The following is an 8,436-nucleotide window of genomic DNA, read 5'->3' on the forward strand; positions in this document are numbered from 1 at the left end:
CAGCTGCCTCCAAACCAGCTCCTTGTTATTTTCTGAATTGTGAAAGACCCTAAATGCCAAACAAGGATATCACTTGAGATTCATTGCCCTCCATACAAGACAGTGAGATGAAGTCAAGATTAGAGTAAAAAAATAAACACAGCCCTAGTTAAAGCAGCAAAAACAGATTTCATTCAATAACTATTGACAGTGGGGGGGGGGGAGCTGAGCTCCATTCCAATTTGTACAGAAGTAATTGGGAATTTTAAAGGCACAAGAGGAAGGGGGACAGCTAGAGGTCAAAGAAGTGAAAAAATTACAGATAGTCGGTCAGTATAAATGCAATTAAGCCACTTGTATCTGCTAGAGGGCACTTATCAAAGTTAGGTGTCTATCTTCCCACAGATAGTGGGAGGCAGAAGCCCTAACCTTCCTGATTACAGTTCAATGGGAGGGAATGAGTCAGGCTCTTGGGAAAGACTCTTCTGAGTTGTAAGAGTTACATATTCACAATTGTAAGCCCTTTTTAACAAGTGCTCTGAGAAAAGCAGGTCAGGGGCCTACCCTCAGACCAGAACAAAGAGTAAATTCTCCTTGCTGGGTTGAGCTTTCTCAGACAAGCATTTTAATGAAAGGTTGGAATCAATGGGGAAATGGGGGGATGTCATCCAACGGGCATGGAAAGTCTCTTGTTGCAGGGGTTTGGACAAAGTAATGTGCTGAGAGTTCTGCATTTCTCATTAGTCCTATTCTACAATTTTTCTGCTCCTTCCTATTTTTACAGATGCTTTTTTGTTCCAGCTGTTATAATGCCTGGCTGGGTAATTGCAATGTCCCCCTAAGTGATTTTCCTACAGTGGCAGTTCCAAAGAAGTTGGGAGTGGGTGGCATAATTTTCATCAATCATCTCACCCCAAACTGGCACTTGATGTATGTTATAAGTGCTTGTTACATAAAGGCAGCTTTCAAACATAAATTCTGCCCCAACCAGCCTTCGCCAGCCACATGGTCCCTTTAAACCACTCTTTTATAAAATTTCACTGTCTCTCTGTTGCTGATCTCCCTTTACCTCATATCCAAATCATCACTTTTTTCTACCCACTCTCATTGCTTCTATCAAGTTCTGTGAGGAACAGAGAAAGAAAGGGAAAGGGGTGAAGATGAAAAGGAAGAAGTACGGAGTTAGAGATAAGGTAGAGAGAGGAGAAAGGCAAAGAAGAAAAGGGAAGGATAGAAGTAGGAGGATTACTGTGGAAGAAAGGGATTTGAAAAATGATTGAGGAGCTAAACCAAATAAAAACTTAATTCCAAAGAATGATGAATAAAGTTGTTGGTAAAATGCATTCCTATGTGTTCTAGAGGTCAAGATTCTGGTTTCTTTCTTTCTTTCTTTTTTTTTTTTTTTGTATTTTTCTGAAGCTGGAAACGGGGAGAGACAGTCAGACAGACTCCCGCATGCGCCCGACTGGGATCCACCCGGCACGCCCACCAGGGGCCACGCTCTGCCCACCAGGGGGCGACGCTCTGCCCCTCTGGGGGGGTCGCTCTGCTGCGACCAGAGCCACTCTAGCGCCTGGGGCAGAGGCCAAGGAGCCATCCCCAGCGCCCAGGCCATCTTTGCTCCAATGGAGCCTTGACTGCGGGAGGGGAAGAGAGAGACAGAGAGAAAGGAAGGGGGGGTGGAGAAGCAAATGGGCACTTCTCCTGTGTGCCCTGGCCGGGAATTGAACTCGGGTCCCCCGCACGCCAGGCTGACGCTCTACCGCTGAGCCAACCGGCCAGGGCCAAGATTCTGGTTTCCACACAGATAACCCTGGCTGCTTAATTTTATTTTTATTATTTATTTATTTATGCATGTATGTATGTATGTATTTTTAACAGGAGAGAGACAGACAGACAGGAAAGGAGAGAGATGAGAAGCATCAACTCATAGTTGCAGCACCATAGTTGTTCATTGATTGCTTTTTCACATGTGCCTTGGCTGGGGGGGCTCCAGCTGAGCCACTTATCCTTTGCGCAAGCCAGTGACTTTACATGTCAAGCCAACAACCTTTGGGCTCGAGCCAGTGGCCATGGGGTCATGTCTATAATCACACACTCAAGCCAGCAACCCCATGCTCAAGCTGGTGAGCCCACGCTCAAGCTAGCAACTTTGGGGTTTTGAACCTGGGTCCACAGCATCCTGGGCCAATGCTCTAGCCACTGCACCACTGCCTGGTCATGCCTGGCTGTTTACTTTTACATTTTCATTAAAAAATTTTACATAAACAAGAGCTGATGTTTCCTTTTTATTTTTGTCAAATTAATTTAAACTTTTTTATTTATAAATTCTTTTCAGAAATCTCTGCAGAGTTATTCATGCATTCATTCATAAAATATATATTGAGCAGCCAGGAACAATGTTAGATGCTAGAAATACAAACATCCTTCTATTTCAGGTCCCACTACCTATCACTGCTTCTTTCTAACACTTACCTCCACTATATTCATATACACATATACACATACATACCAATACATCAGTATTCCATCTATCCAGATCCCACCCATTTTTTCAACCATCCATCTCAGCAAGAAAATAGTAGTATAGACCTTTAAAACCTAATAAGATGTCTTCTTTAACTACTTTAAATAATTTTGTTATTTTTATCCCCACCATCCCTGGGAGTCTCCAATTTCTAAACTGTTCCTCACAATTTCTCTGCCCTTTTTCTCCTCCACTCTTACCTTCTTCATCTGATTCCATAGCTATCACTGCTATTTCCCAAAACCCCATGAGTTTATTCTTATATCCTGCTGGCATCTCTTTCCTGCTCATTTCCAGCATTTTGCTTGAAATATCAGGAAGTGATCTTCCAGTTAACTAGACTCCAGTTAAAAAGTTCCTCAGCATGTAAGGAACTCAGAAATTTCAACTCTATACTAACAATAAGAAAAGGATGATTAAACTGAAAAAATCCATGTTGTCTTAGATTCATCAGAGAAGCGATTCACAGGGAAAACTGATAACCCTAAAATTAGAGAGACAGGCAGATACAGAGAATAATTCTCAAGAACAGAAGCCTACACATAAAAACCACTATGGGAACCACTATGTGGGTAAGAAAACCTGAATTGAAATTGATAATTATCTGGATAAATCTGGGAGTTAAACACTCCAGGGCAGTTCAGTCACAGGAGATCAAAAAGCACTGTATCAGAAGTGAAGAATGCCTTGCTTGTACTCATTAGAAGATTGGACATGACTAAGAAAAGAATCTCTGACCTTGAGGATATGTAAAAGAAACTTCAAAAACTGAAAAACAAAGTTAAAAGACAAAAAAAATCACAAAAGAATATTCAAGCCTGACCAGGTGGTAGCACAATGGATAGAGCATCCAACTAGGACGCGGAGGACCCAGGTTCAAAACCTGAGGTCACTGGCTTGAACGTGGCTCATCCAGTTGAGCTGGGGTCGCTGGCTTGAGCATGGGATTGAAGACATGATCCCATGGTTGCTGGCTTGAGCCCAAGGTCGCTGGCTTGAAACCCAGGGTCACTGGCTTGAGCCCAAGATTGCTGGCTTGAGCAAGGGGTCACTCGCTCTGCAGGAGCCTCCCTCTCCCAGGTCAAGGCACATATGAGAAAGCAATCAATGAACAACTAAGGAGACTAAGGAGCCGCAACGAAAATTGATGTTTCTCTTCTCTCTCCTTTCCTGTCTGTCTGTCCCTATCTGTCCCTCTCTCTGTCTCTGTCACAAAAAAAAAGAAAAAGGATATTCAAGGACCATGAGATAACTGAAGAGAGGGAAACATATGCATAATGGGAATACCAAAAGGAGAATAAAGAGAGAAAGGAACAGAAGCAATATTTGGGGCAATGATGGCTGAGAATTTTCATCAACTTAATGTCACATACCCAATCAGATATCCAGGAAATTCAGAGCACACTAAGCAAGATAAATGCCAAGAAAAAAAAAAAACACTACATCTAAGCATAACATTTTCAAATTACAGATAAATATTTTTAAAAGCCTTGAAAGAAGCCAGGAAAAAAGTACACCTTATCTATAGAGAAACAAAGGTAACAATTACATCTCATGTTTCCTCAGAAGCCATGCAACAAGAAGAGAGTGAAGTGAAATATCCTAAATGTTGAGAGAAAATAAGAAGCCACCAACCTAGAACTCTGTACTCTACAATAGTATTTGGGATGTAAAATACAGTATAGAGAATACAGTCAATAATATTTTAATAAATGTGTATGGTGCCAGGTGGGTACTACAGATAAAAGAGTAATTATTTAGTAAGATATATAAGTGGCTCCCCACTGTGCTAAACTCCTGTAATTAAAAAAGAATAAAAAGAAAAAATTAAGGGAAATAAAGACTTTTTTAACATTTTTCTTTCCTTTTCTTTTTTTATTTATAAAATTACATTTAATGGGGTGACATTGAACAATAGGAGTACATAGGTTTAAGGTAAACATCTCTAGCATTTGAACTGTTGATTGTGTTGTGTACCCATCACCCAAAGACATATCAGTCTATGTCAGCACACTTTTTCCTCTTTACTCCCTTCCCTCACCCCTTCCCCCAACTCCTCTTCTGATAATCACTTCAGTTTTATCTATGGTCATGAGTCTTAGTTTTATATCCCACCTACATATAAAATCTATAGTTCTTTGCTTTTTGTGATTTACTTACTTCACTCAGTTTAACGTTCTCAAGGTCAATCCATGATGCCATAAATGGTAATATGTCATCACTTCTTATGGCGGAGTAGTATTCCACTGTATATATAAATACCACATCTTCTTCATCCAATCCTCTATCGAAGGACACATTGGTTGTTTCCTGGTCTTGGCCACAGTAAATAATGCTGCAATGAACATGGGGGTGCATGTGTTCTTACATACCAATGTTTTCAAGGTTTTTTTTGGTAGATACCTAGTAGAGGATTGAAGGATCATATGGTTGTTCTATGCTGTTTTTTGAAGAACTACCATATTTCTTCCATAATGGCTGTACCAGTTTACATTCCCACCAGCAGTGAATGAGGGTTCCTTTTTCTCCACAGCCTGTCCAACACTTGTTATTACTTGTCTTGTTGATAATAGCCAATATAATAATTGTGAGATGTATCTCATTGTAGTTTTGATTTGCATTTCTCTAATAACTAGGTAAAATGAACATTTTTTCATATAGCTTTTAACTATTTGTATGTCTTCTTAAGAGAAATGTTCATTCAGGTCTTCTTTCCATTTTTAGTTGGATTATTTGCTTGTTTGTTGCTGAGCTTTGTGAGTTCTTTATATTTTTTGGATGTTAATCCCTTATTGAAGCTGTTGTTTATAAATATCATCTCCCATTTGATTGGCTGTCTTTTTGTTTTGTTGTCATTTTCTTTGGCTGTGCAGAACCGTTTTAGCTTAATATAATCCCATTCATTTGTTTTTGCCTTTACTTTCCTTCCCTTCAGAGTCAAATTAATAAATTTTTCTCTACAGTTATGGTCCACGAGTTTAGTACCTATGTTTTCTTCTATGAGAATAATTGTTTTAGATCTCATATTTAGGTCTTTGATCCATTTTGAATTAATTTTTCTGCAATGGGACAAATTGTAGTCAAGTTTTTTTCTTCAGCATGTGGCTGTATAATTTTCCCAGCACCATTTATTGAAGAAGTTTTTTTTTCTCCATTCTATATTTTTGGCTTTTATCAAAGATTATTTGTCCATATATACGTAGTTTTATTTCTGACCTCTTTCTTCTCTTTCATTGATCTATATGTCTACTTTGCTGCAAATACCATGCTGTTTTGATTATCATAATCTGGAGTATAATTTGAAGTCAGGTAGTGTGATACCTCCAGCTTCATTATTTTTTCTCAGGATTGTTTTGGCTACTTGGGGTTTTCTTAGCATTCCATACAAACCTAGTGATTTCATATTCTATTGCTTTAAAAAATGACATTGGGATTTTAATAGGCATTGCATTAAATCTGTATATTGCTTTGTGTAATATGGCCATTTCAACTATGTTGATTCTTCCAATCCATGAACATGGAATATTTTTTTCCATTTCATTGCATCTTTTTCAATTTCTTTCAATAATTCTTTGTAGTTTTCAGTATATAGGTCCTTTACATCCTTTATTAAGTATATTCCTAGGTATTTTTTGTTCTTGTTGCAAGTGCAAAAAGAATTTTCTTTTTAGTTCATATTCTGAAGTTTCATTGTTGGTGTATAGGAAAGCTGTAGTATTTTGTATATTGATTTTTTATCCTGTGACATTACTGTATTGGTTTATTGTTTTTATTAGTTTTTGGGTGGACTCTTTGGGGTTTTCTATATACAGGATCATGTCATCCTTAAAAAGTGATACCTTTACTTCTTTTTTCCCAATATGGGTGCATTTCATTTCTTTCTCTAGCCTAATTGCTCTGGCTAAAACTTCCAGAACCATGTTGAAGAAGAGAGGAGAGCGTGAGCAGCCTGTCTTGTTCTTGATTTTAGAGAAAAAGCCTTGATTTTTTTCACCATTTAGTGTGATATTAGCTGATAGCTTGTCATATATGGCCTTTATTATGTTAAGATAATTTGCTTCTATACCCATTTTACTGAGTGTTTTAAACATAAATAGATGTTGTATCTTATTGAATGCCTTTTCTGCATCTATTGATAGGATCATGTAACTTTTGTTCTTTGCTTTGTTTATGTGGTGTAATATGTTGATCAATTTCTGTATGTTAAACTATCCTTGTGTTCCTGGAATGAATCCCATTTGATCGTGATGTATTTTTTAAATTTATTGTTTTTTTCAGTTTGCTAGTATTTTGTTTAGTATTTTTGAATTTGTATTCATTAGAGATATTTGTCTGTAGTTTTCTTTTTTGTGTTGTTTTTGCCAGGTTTTGGTATTAGGGTTATGTTGTCTTCATAAAATATGTTAGGGAGTATTGCTTCTTGTTTCATTTTTTAGAAGACTTGAGAAGGTTAGGTACCCAATCTTCTAAGAATGTTTGGTAGAATTCACTCGTGTAACCATCTGCACCTGAACTTTTATTTAGAAGGAGGTTGTTGATAGTTGTTTCTATTTCCTCCTTGCTTATAGAAACTTTTAGGTTTTCCACATATTCATGACTTAGGCTAGGAATATTGTAGAGTTCTAGGAACTTCTCCATTTCTTCCAGATTGTTGAATTTGGTGGCATATAATTTTTCATAGTAACCTACTATGATCCTTTGTATATCAATGATGTCAGTGGTAATTTCTCCTCTTTCATTTTGGATTTTGTTCCTATGAGTCTTTTTTCTGTTTTCCTTAGTGAATCTAGCCAGGGGTTTGTCAATTTTATTGATCTTTTCAAAGAACCAGCTCTTTGTTTTATCAATTTTTTCTATTCTATTTTTGTTCTTTATTTTATTTAGTTCTGCTCAAATTTTTACTATTTCCTTTCTTCTGTTTACTTGGAGTTTACTTTTTCTTCTTTCTCTAGTTCTTTAAGATGTGATGTTATGTTGTGTACTTGAGATCTCTCTTGTTTTTTTTTATTTTAGTTTTTGTCTGTATGACAGAGACAGAGAAAGAGAGAGACAGAGAGAAGGACAGATAGGGACAAACAGTCAGGAAGGGAGAGAAATGAGAAGCATCAATTCTTCATTGTGACCTGACATGTGGTGGTGCAGTGGATAAAGCATCGACCTGGAAATGCTGAGGTTGCCGGTTTGAAACCCTGGGCTTGCCTGGTCAAGGCACATATGGGAGTTGATGCATTCTGCTCCTCCCCTCTTCTCTTTCTCCTCTCTCTCTCCTTTCTAAAATGAATAAATAAAGTAAAAATAAAATTTAAAAAAAAACCCACAAACCTCTAAAAAAAATTCTTCATTGTGGTTCCTTAGTTGTTCATTGACTGCTTTCTCATATGTGCCTGATGAAGGGGGTGGCTACAGCAGAGCCAGTGACCCCTTGCTCATGCCAGCTACCTTGGGCTCAAGCCAGCTATCTTGGGCTTCAAGCTGGCGAGGATGGGGTCATGTCTATTATCCCATGCTCAAGCCAGTGAACCTGCAATTAAGCTGGTGAGTCCACACTCAAGCTGGCCACCTTGGGGTTTTGAACTTGGGTCTTCTGCATCCCAAACTGACACTCTATCCACTCTGTCACTGCCTGGTCAGGCTTGTTTTCTTTTATATAACCCTGTACTAACATAAACTTTCCTCTTATTATTGTTTTTTGTTGCATCCCAGAAATTATGATATGTCGTGTTTTCATTTTCATTTGTCTGTATATATCTTTTGATCTCTGCTTTTATTTCTTCTTTGACCCAATCATTTTTTTAGAAGTATGTTGTTTAATTTCCACATTTTTGTGGGTTTCTTTACTTCCTCTTTGCAGTTGAATTCTAATTTCAATGCCTTATGGTCAGAAAATATATTTGGTATAATTTCAATCTTCCTAAATTCATTTATATTAT

This window comes from Saccopteryx leptura, chromosome X (genome assembly GCF_036850995.1).
Source record: "Saccopteryx leptura isolate mSacLep1 chromosome X, mSacLep1_pri_phased_curated, whole genome shotgun sequence".
Lineage (NCBI taxonomy): Eukaryota > Metazoa > Chordata > Mammalia > Chiroptera > Emballonuridae > Saccopteryx > Saccopteryx leptura.